This window comes from Lissotriton helveticus, chromosome 2_1 (genome assembly GCF_964261635.1).
Source record: "Lissotriton helveticus chromosome 2_1, aLisHel1.1, whole genome shotgun sequence".
Lineage (NCBI taxonomy): Eukaryota > Metazoa > Chordata > Amphibia > Caudata > Salamandridae > Lissotriton > Lissotriton helveticus.
This window is the reverse complement of record NC_136059.1, coordinates 1,714,391,074-1,714,402,198: the sequence shown is the minus strand read 5'-3', so window position 1 is coordinate 1,714,402,198 and position 11,125 is coordinate 1,714,391,074.

The window sequence follows — 11,125 nt, the reverse complement described above, 5'->3', positions numbered from 1 at the left end:
CATATGCAAACGTGGCAGAGGGCTGCATTGCAGAAACGTGTAAAGAGGCCATGCCCCTTTTTACACCTCTCTGCAACTCAGCCCCCTGGCGTATACTGGAGGTTCCTGGTGGGCTAGTTGGCCCCCAGGGACCCCCAGTATGCAAGGGGACTTAATCCCCCAACTTAGAACGCGCCACGGGCGCGTTTGCACAGTGGTGAAGGTAGGGGGCGGGGCTTCAGGTGATGTGTGTGCAAACACGCCTTGTGGAGCGTTTTAAGTTGGGGAATGAATTCCTCTACAATCCAGAGGTCCCCTAGGGGCCAACTAGCCCACCAGGTACGTCCAGTAAACGCCACGGAGCTGCATTGCAGGGTGTTGTAAAAAGGGGCGTGGCCTCTGAACACCTCTCTGCAAAGCAGCTCCCTGGCGAATACAGGAGGTACCCGGTGGGCTAGTTGGGCCACAGGGGACCTCAGGAACGAAGAGGAACTAATTCCCCAACTTAAAACGCTCCACAGGGCGTGTTTTCACACATGTCACCTCAGGCACCGACCCCCTTCCTTCAGCATTGTGCAAATATTCCTCTAAAATCAGCTGAACTACGAATTCCGATTTACTCACCTGTTATCAGGAGTGACCTCAGTGCTGCAACTTTAAGCCAGTACTGATCCTGAAAAGTAATTTTAATCGTACTTACCAATTACTTGAATTTCCTTCCATAGGAATCCATTGTTTGGTTTTCACCAGAAAAGTTTCTATAAAATCAACCGAACTACGAATTCCACTTTACTCACCTATTATAAGGAGAGAACCCAGTGCTGCATCTTTTAGCACAGCACTGACCCTGAAAAGTAATTCTAACTGTACTTACCAGTAACTTGTATTTCCTTCCATAGGAATCCATTGTGTGGTTTTCACCAGAAAAGTTTCTAAGTGTGGAGTTTTGTAACTTTAAAATATTCCTATAAAATCAGCAGAACTCCGAATTCCGATTTACTCACGTGTTATCAGGAGTGACCTCAGTGCTGCAACTTTAATCCGAGTACTGCTCCTGAAAAGTAATTTTAACTGTACTTACCAGTTACTTGAATTTCCTTCCATAGGAATCCATTGTGTGGTTTTCACCAGAAAGGTTTCTAAGTGTGGAGTTTTGAAACATACAAATATTCTTATAAAATCAGCAGAACTACGAATTCCAATTTACTCACCTGTTATCAGGGGTGACCTCAGTGCTGCTTCGTTTAGCCCAGCACTGACCCTGAAAAGTAATTCTAACCGTACTTACCAGTAACTTGTATTTCCTTCCATAGGAATCCATTGTGTGGTTTTCAGCAGAAAAGTTTCTAAGTGTTGATTTTTGAAATGTACAAATATTCCTCTAACATCACCCGAACTACGAATTCCGATTTACTCACCTGTTATCAGGAGAGACCTCAGTGCTGCATCTTTCAGCCCACTACTGATCCTGATAAGTAATTTTAACCATACTTACAGTAACTTGAATTTCTTTCCATAGGCTAACATTGACTGGTTTCACTTGGAAATTCTTCTAAGTGTGGAGTTTTGGAACTTTAAAAAATTCCTTTAAAGTCAGCCGAACTACGAATTCCGATTTACTCACCTGTTATCAGGAGAGACATCAGTGCTGCATCTTTCAGCCCAGTTCAGATCCTGAAAAGTAATTTTAACTGTACTTACCAGTAACTTGAATTTCCTTCCATAGGATGTCATTGCCTGCTATATAAAATATTTATAAATAAAAATAAAAAATAAAAAAAATATTACAATTTCAATATATTTTTTTTAAATTCCAATTTTTGTTATAAATATGTAACGTAATTTCAAAAATAAAATATAAAAAAATAAATAGTTTAAAACAATGTAGTAAATCAGTATAAAAATAATATAACAATACATTTAAAAATGATCATTTACAAAACCTTTGAAATTCCCTGAAAAAACCATAGGTTTCAGCCACGTTATAGTTAGGAATTAGCATGTAAAAAACCTTAGATATTCACTGAAAAAACCATAGGTTTCACAAATGTTATAGTTAGCTGGACATTTTACACATACAAAACCATTGAAATTCCCCGTTATAGTTAGTTCAGCTAACTATAACTCTTGCGCCCGCAATGCACTGCTGATGACGTCACATATTAAATCACTCATGATATGGTCAGTGACATCACTCATGACATCACTGATGACATCTCACATGATATCACTGATGACATCATCCTTGGGAAAGAGTGGCAGACCTCCTCTCACCGTAATATAACTTTTGATACCCACATTCCTTTAAAGTCAGCCAAACTACGAATTCCGATTTACTCACCTGTTATCAGGAGAGACATCAGTGCTGCATCTTTCAGCCCAGTTCTGATCCTAAAAAGTAATTTTAACTGTACTTACCAGTAACTTGAATTTCCTTCCATAGGATGTCATTGCCTGCTATATAAAATATTTATAAATTAAAAACATATATAAAATAAAAAAAACAAATATTACAATTTCAATATATTTTTTTTAATTCCAATTTTTATTATAAATATGTAATGTAATTTCAAAAATAAAATATAAAAAAATAAATAGTTTAAAACAATGTAGTAAATCAGTATAAAAATAATATAACAATACATTTAAAAATGATCATTTACAAAACCTTTGAAATTCCCTGAAAAAACCATAGGTTTCAGCCACGTTATAGTTAGGAATTAGCATTTACAAACCTTAGAAATTCACTGAAAAAAAATAGGTTTCAGCCACGTTATAGTTAGGAATTAGCATGTAAAAAACCTTAGATATTCACTGAAAAAACCATAGGTTTCACACATGTTATAGTTGGTTGTACCACTTAAACAACGAATGCCTCAACCACGAAGGCTAAAGCACTACCAAAGCCAAACCACTACTTTCTGTACAACGAATGCCTAAACCACGAAAATGTATCATTTTTCATATTTCCTGAATTTACCACTACATTTTTAAAATTGCATGTTTGATTCATGGTTAACTTAAATATTTTTATTTCAATAATCTTTAAGTGTTCAATTTTTTAAATCTTTTTTTACATGTGCTGTTTGAGCATATTGGCCCCCACCAATTGATTGTTCTCTAGGTCATCCAGCAATTCCAAGCATACTACAAACGTCTCCCTCATAAAAATCAATTACGATTGTTAGTCATGTGGTCAAGAGACTCGCACCCAAAATATGTTATGTCAGGTGCGTTTTCAAACTTGTTTAAGACTTTAAACATCAGATCCAGGGTAGCTATTTAATAATAGTTTATTAAGGAAACTCCTGATTGAACTTCGGTGGGTAAATGTATTTTTAGGTGCATCAGAAAACATGTTTTCTTTTGATCAACTACTTTTTTTAAAAGATTTTTATAACTCCAACGGCCGTTTCACAAACAGGTCTCAGATTTTTTTATTTTTTTTATTCGATTGCACTACAGAGTTTTTTTAAATAAATAATTCACTTAAATTAAACATAGATAAAAATGCATATCCACCGTTTTGTAACTCTTTCAACTTTTACAAGCAGAGATAATTTGCATTGTGCACTGTTCTTGAGCACATCACTGTAAAACAAACCAACACTGCCATCTATTGGCCTAACACGCCAAATTTAAACAAACTAATATTTCTACATCGTAATTAAAATCCTGAAATGTACAAATAAATATTACACATTCCTAAATTTTTAAAAATGTGTCGTGGTTCAGGTGGTCGGTAATGTACAGTAGTTGTTAATGAATTCGTGGTTCTGGTAAAGGTCGTGGTTAAGGCTTCGTTGTTTAATAAACTCGTTGTTAAGGATTCGTTGTTCAGGCTGTTTCCCGTTATAGTTAGCTGGACATTTCACACATACAAAACCATTGAAATTCCCCCGTTATAGTTAGTTCAGCTAACTATAACTCTTGCGCCCGCAATGCACTGTTGATGACGTCACATATTAAATCACTCATGATATGGTCAGTGACATCACTCATGACATCACTGATGACATCTCAAATGATATCACTGATGACATCATCCTTGTGAAAGAGTGGCAGACCACCTCTCACCGTAATATAACTTTTTTTTTTTTTTTTTTTTAATCCTCATTAGCCTTTACGCCACCCATGTTCGGTAGTCTCCGCCCTGGGCTTTTTTATCTCAATATGCTGGCTGTGGAGTTCGAGTATATGCAGCTCTCCAGCCCGGACTGGGCCACAGTCTTCTATGCCACCCTGTATGGATAGTGACCCAACCAGACCGAAGGCCGCAACCCGATCTTTAACTCCGCCTTCACGAAGGACGGACCTATTCCACCGGCCTGCGAGATAGGCTGAGGCCTTAATCATAGGAATTTTTCCATTATGTGTTGTTCTCTTACCCTATACCCAAACAAAGGTCTACCTTTTATCCAAAGTGCTCCAAAAAAAGTAACCAAAATCTGTGTTTCCTGTTTACCTGGCCTTTAGAATCTAATGTCGCAAAGTGTCTCATGCTTTTTAACCAATCTGTGAGTGTCGGTGACTTGGCTTCTACCCATACTTTACAAATTTCTCTACGAGCTAGCAGAACCCCATAAAAAACTAACTTTACTTTATCATTCATTCTGTTGTCATATAGATCAAGTCTCCCGGTAATAATTAGTTCATGGCTTACCTCTATCATGTGGCCAATTGATTGTGATAGACAGTTGCTTACCGTCTCCCAAAATTCCCTGATGTTTAGGCATTCCACAAACATGTGCAAGTCATCCACATTTATATTTCCACATTTTGGGCATTCAACCCGTCCTCCGGCCTTAAACTTCGATAGTCTGCGAGGAGTCCAATAGGCTCTATGGATGGTAAACAGAACATTTCTCCTTAAATTTGCAGATTTTACTGTTTTATATAATATAGTCATCATTACTTGCCATTGATTTTCTGTGGCGATGTCCGGCAAGCAATCTCTCCATAGTTGTTCCGGCAATTTAAAAGGGCCATCTTCCATTTCCACCATTGCCCAGTACCACATCGCAACTTCTTTCTTGAATGTTTGTGAAGAAAAAATCTTATCTTCAAAGTCATTTTGGAGACCTACAGCAATATCCGTCTTTTTTGCCCAACTTTGTATCTGCATATATTTAAACTTAGATAGTCCTTGACCCCACACCTGTGCAGCTTGTATCCAACCAATCAACGTTCCCTCAGGGAATAGGTCTCCCCAAGTTTTTAAACCTGCCGTTTTTAACGGGACAGCCAATGCATCTTCTACCCATAACAGTGGGCCTGGTGTGTCCCAAATAGACGACCTATATCCAAAATAGCTAAGCTTTGCTAGTTTCCTAATTTTATACCAGAGCTCTGCTGCCTCCCGTAGAGTTTTCAATTTCACCTTTTTGAAGTATTTTGGATCTGAAAATTTATACATGAATCCGTCATCATTATGGTTACTCAAACTCAACATAGCCAGAAACATAAACCCGATGGTTGTAGCCTTTGGTGTTCCCATTCGTTCTCTCAAATTTTTTAAACGAAAAGCCCAGTCGTATAACAAAAAATCTGGGGCTGATAACCCGCCCTTGTCCCATCTTCTTCTAATTTTTTTCCAGGATAAGCGAACTCCTTTAGAAGCCCATATAAAAGAACAAATGTCGCTTTGTAGTCTCTTAAGCCCTTTCTTGTCAAAGTCCCAGGGAATTGTTTCAAACAAAAATGTAAGCTTTGGTAGAATCACCATTTTAATCAAATTGGTGCGACCAAACAGAGTAAGAGGTAGATGACTCCAACTTCGCAATGTCTCCCCTATTTCTTTCTTCACCCGTGAAAAATTAATTTTTGTTAATTCTGCTATGTTCTGTGTTATTCTCACTCCTAAATATCTCATCTCCTTCTTGCATTTAAAACCTTCGGTATTTAAATTCCATGCCATTAGTTCTGTTTTACTTTCATTAATCTCATATCCTGAAGCTTTGCCAAATTCTTTAGTGAGCTTAAAAATATTTCCCGTAGATTCTTTCAAGTTTGAAGTAAAAATAATAATGTCATCCGCATAGAGACCGATCTTTTTGTTCCACTCGCCTGCCCTAAAGGGAGCTATTGTATCCATGGCTCTAATCCTACTAGCAAGCGGCTCTATATATAAATTAAATAGCAAAGGGGAAATCGGGCATCCCTGACGGGTACCCCTCATTACTCTGAAAGAGGGTGTCAAAATGCCATTTACCAACACCTTAGAAGTGGGGGAGCTGTACAGTGATAACAATGTGTTGGTATAGCTTGGGCCCAATCCTAGATGTTGAATAAGCTTCTTCAGATATAGCCAGTTCACACGATCAAATGCCTTGGCGGCATCAAGGGCAATAAGAGCTAGAGGAAGATTAAAAGCTGTCGCCATATCTATTGCGCCAACCACTGAGAAGGTGAGTTCTTTTAAATATCTACCCTTCATAAAACCCTTTTGGTCATCATGTACTAAGAGGGGAATAACTAGACTCAATCTATCAGCCATGATTTTGGTAAACAGTTTGTAATCATTATTTAATAGTGATATTGGCCTATAAGCGTCTAAATATTTGGGTGACTTGCCGGGTTTTGGGACCAGTACTATTACTGCCTCATTCCAGGACTTTGGCATTGCTATTTCTCCTCTAAAGATGGTGTTAAAAACTCGCTGTAAAAAAGGAGCGATTAGACCAACCAGAGTTTTATAAACTTCTAAAGGGAGACCGTCTGGTCCCGGAGCCTTACCCCCCTTACCCTTCTTAATAGCTTTTTCCACTTCCATCAGTGAGATCTCTGAATTTAGGATCTGTTTATATTGAATTGGGAGTGGATTTATTAACTGTACCCATGCTGTTATCACTTGTGGATCTGGTACTAAGTCCTCCTTGTAAATCCTGGAAAAGTACTCATAAAAAGCTTCTGAAATCTCTCCACTGTCTGTAATAGCTGTGTCTCCATCTAACCCATCTACTCTAATTTCCTTAATAAAGTTTCGAACCCGATCTTTCTTTGCTTTCCATGCCAAAAGTTTGCCACACCCTTCTCCATAGCTAAAATGTGCCAAACTACTAGCGTCCCACTTTTCTTTGTTTCTGGCTGCAAGAACTGTAGCTAATTCCACCTTCAGTTTTGAAATGTCAAGGATAGCCTGGTCTCTTAGTTGCTGCTCTTCTTCTTCCACAATCCTTGCCTCGTTCTGTCTGATCTCTTCTTCTAGGTCGAAAATTCTACTATAATATGTCCTTCTCTTCTTCGCCCCTAAGGCTCCCAGCCTCCCCCTCAAAAATGCCTTACATGTGTCCCATACCACATCTAGCTTGGCGGAGTCTATATTTGCATTCAGAAAAGCATCCAATTCCCCTTCTATAATCTCTATAGCTTCTTGATCTAACAGAATCGTGCGATCCAATCTCCAAACAGGTTCACAAACTTTTTGGCCAAATGTCAAATGCAGATGGATAGCTGAATGGTCTGATAGGTGTACCCCTACATGATTAATATTTGTAACATACTCCACCATCCTCAAATCTAACAAGACATAGTCTATCCTAGACCTGTGTCTATATTTTTGATTGTAATATGTGTAACCCACCTTCTGGCCCGATTTAATACGCCAAATGTCGCACATTCCATACTGTGTTAATAGCTCTTTTACTCTGTTAGACATCTTAACATTTCTCTGTGCTCTTTTTCCTGAACGATCCAGATCTTTATTCATAACCGTATTGAAATCTCCTGCCATAACTATATCTCCAGAAAAACTTAATAATTCTGATGCTAATTTATCCAAAGGGACCAAATCATCGATATTTGGTCCATAATACCCAACCAACACAAGATTTCTCCCAGCCACCATGGCTTGTACTATGAGCCACCTCCCTCCAGGATCTGCCGCCATAGCTCCAAAAGAGAACTGCACTCCCACCCTGACTAGGATTGCAACCCCTTTAGTCACCATAGTCTGAGGTGTATAATACTTATACGCTATCCATTTCTGTCTACCAAACATATCCTTGCTTTCCTCTTCATTTAAATGAGTCTCTTGCAAAATAATTATATGAGCCAGTGAGTCTTCTAAGTATTTAAAAATAATCCTTCTCCTGGATTTCACCCTTAGCCCATTGACATTCCAGGAAAAAATTTTTAGTTCTTTTTTATTAGCTCCCATCATTCTCCTTAAAGAACCAACTGATCCTTACATCGCTTGTGGCTTCTTGACCTATGAGGATTATTATTTTTTTTTTTTTCCCTTCCCATTTCCCTCCCCACCCCCTTTCTTTGCCCTCCATTCCCCCATCCCCTCTCCCTCTGGAAAACCCTTCCTGTCTATCTATGGCCATAGGCCTTGTGAGTGCAAAAGTGGTGGTGCTTCTCTAGAACCAAAAATATCTTTATATGTTCGTCTGTCTCTTGGCTATTGCAAAAAGGTTAGCCATTACAATCCCTGATTTATAATAGATGCCTCTCTTGACAACTCTGTACATCTTTCAATAAAATCATCCACATCCTCAACAAACCGAAAAGAGTGCATCTTATTATGCCACATGACTTTAAGAAAAGCCGGAAATTTGAGCTGGACTGTAGCACCCAGATTTCTTAGAGGTTCTATTCTCTTTCCCATTTCCCACTGCCTATTTGCCGTTACGGGAGACAGATCTGATCTAATCTCTACTTTTGCTCCATTGACTGTTAGAGATTTCTTTTTCAAGGCTGCTGACAGGATACTCTCTTTTAAGTTGTATGTTAAGAAATTAATTAAAATTTTTCTTGGTTTAGTCCTGTTTGCATTTAACCTAAAAGGATCTCGATGTACCCTCTGTATATCGGCAAAAATGATCTCTTCATCTACCTCTAACTCTAACTCTGTACTCAAAATATGCGCCACATACCTTTTTATATCTGTCCCCTCACTTTTTTCGGGTAATTTCAAGATTTTTAAATTATTGCGCCTCTGCATATTTTCTAGACGCTCCATCCTTTCATCCTGTGCTCTACCTAAGAATTTAATGTCCTCAATCTCTTTTTGATTGGCAACCTGATTAGCGACTACCTCTTCGCGAAGTTTCTTTGCCTCTGACTCCAGAGCCTCTGTTCTCTGATTTAACTCACTAAACTTGGCCTCCAAACTGTTACAGGAAGCCTGGATACTTGCTTGATTAGCTCTGACAAGATGGAATCCTTCCTTCATGTCCCTATCTAGTTTCCTCAAAAGGGTAACTATATATGTATCTGAGTTTTCTGAGTTATCTGGGTTATCTAGATTAACCTCTTCTTGTTCAGACAGCCCTGTATTATCCCCAGGGTGCTTACTATTTTCTTGTATTGAGGACTCCTGTGCCCCTTCCATGGCCTCTTTGCTACTCACAACCACTCCAGAAGACTCCATATTTTCACTGCTAGATAAACTTTTTATAGCTTTGTCTTCCTCGCCTCCGTCGGCCATATTCTCCTCTCCCTCCCCTTCTTCCTGACTGAGACTTCCCAATTCTTCCCCTAAAACCTGATATCTATTAGGACTTAATGGAAGTATCTGGTCCTGCTCAAAACCTTCCTTATCAGTGTTTGGTCGCAAAATTAGCGTTTTTGGAATTGTTTTAAAGTAAGCGTTAAGAGAAGGAGAAGGGAGTACTTTAAGCTTTTCTTTTTTATTTAAAGCTGTGTTATGGCGCTTTAGTGATCTGCCTCGAGTCTGCACCTTCCTTTCTTTAGGCTTTTCAGGCTGCTTTTGTATATCTCCCAGCTCTGCTTTGCTTGTAACAGCTAAACCTGCACTTCGCAATGTGTATGCTGTTCTTCCTGAGTCCACCCTCGTCTTCGTCTTCGTCTTCGTCTTCGTCTTAGTGCTTACGCAAATATCTTCGCTTAAAGACGCCTGTTTGTTGTTCCCTGCTTTAGCATTCAGATCCTGTGTATATTCAAGCCCTTTACCACGTCCGCCCCCGGCTCTCAGTATAATTTTTGCCGCCGCCCTTCTCCCCCTTCCTATCTCCTGGGCTGCCCTTGTCCAGCCGACAGCGGCTTCTACTCCAACTCCTGCTACGAGGCTCACCTCTAGACTCGACTCTCCCTTCTCTTCCGCGGCGCTTCTGCTAACTACTAACCCCGCCTCCAGGGGTTCGCTGCCGTCCTCTCCTACAGGCACCGCGGTATGCGTCTCCATGCGTTACTGCCGCTCGGGTAGACGCGGGGGAGAAAGAAACGCCGGGAACCAAAACGAGATCTCTTTCGTGCACCGGGTAAGCGTTCTGCTCAGCTCAGCCCAATTCCACAATCTTTTCCGCAATATTCCGCAGTTTCCTGGTCTAGAGACAGCTCCTTGCTCCCAACTTTAAAGCACCACCACCTCCGTGCACTCGCGACCCGCAACTAGCCGGCCGCCATGTTTTCCCCCCACCGTAATATAACTTTTGATACCCACATTCAAAAATAGAAACTAAAATTTTCAAACCAATGGAGATACCAATACCAGTTACAACAACCTATTCAGTAATTCCAAAATCTACTTACACATCCACTCATTCACCAACAGCTCTATATAGTCACTCATACATGTACTCACTCATCATATGTACTCATACACCTATACATCCTGTTACACACCGATACTCTTCCATAGTTACTCACACACATACTCACACATGCAAAAAAACTATCAAACATCCATTTACTTGCATATACAGCTATACACACACCACTACACTTAGTTCTACAGAAACGTACACATACTCTCTTAAACAATCACTTAAAGAAACACATACTTATTTATACAGGAACTCTTCCAATCTCTCACTCTCACATATATTCACTTATATACATCAATACTCACATATATTAATTTAAAACATATGTAGTTGCTCATAAAGATACTATTGAGACAGTCATTCATTCACTAGCACACCCATACACACACTCATCCACCCATACAGTCTTGCACACATGCTGTCTTCAAAACACATACAAACAGTGAGTCACTCATTCCTGCATCTATGCGCCAAGTAATACCCCCACCAAACCATACAGACACTCATAATGATACTTAAAAAAACAACTAATAACCCATATAGACACTAATGTAGCTACTCACCAACCCATGCAGCCACAAAGTGAGACACTGATACAGATATTTACATATTTAAACATTACTCACTAGTACATG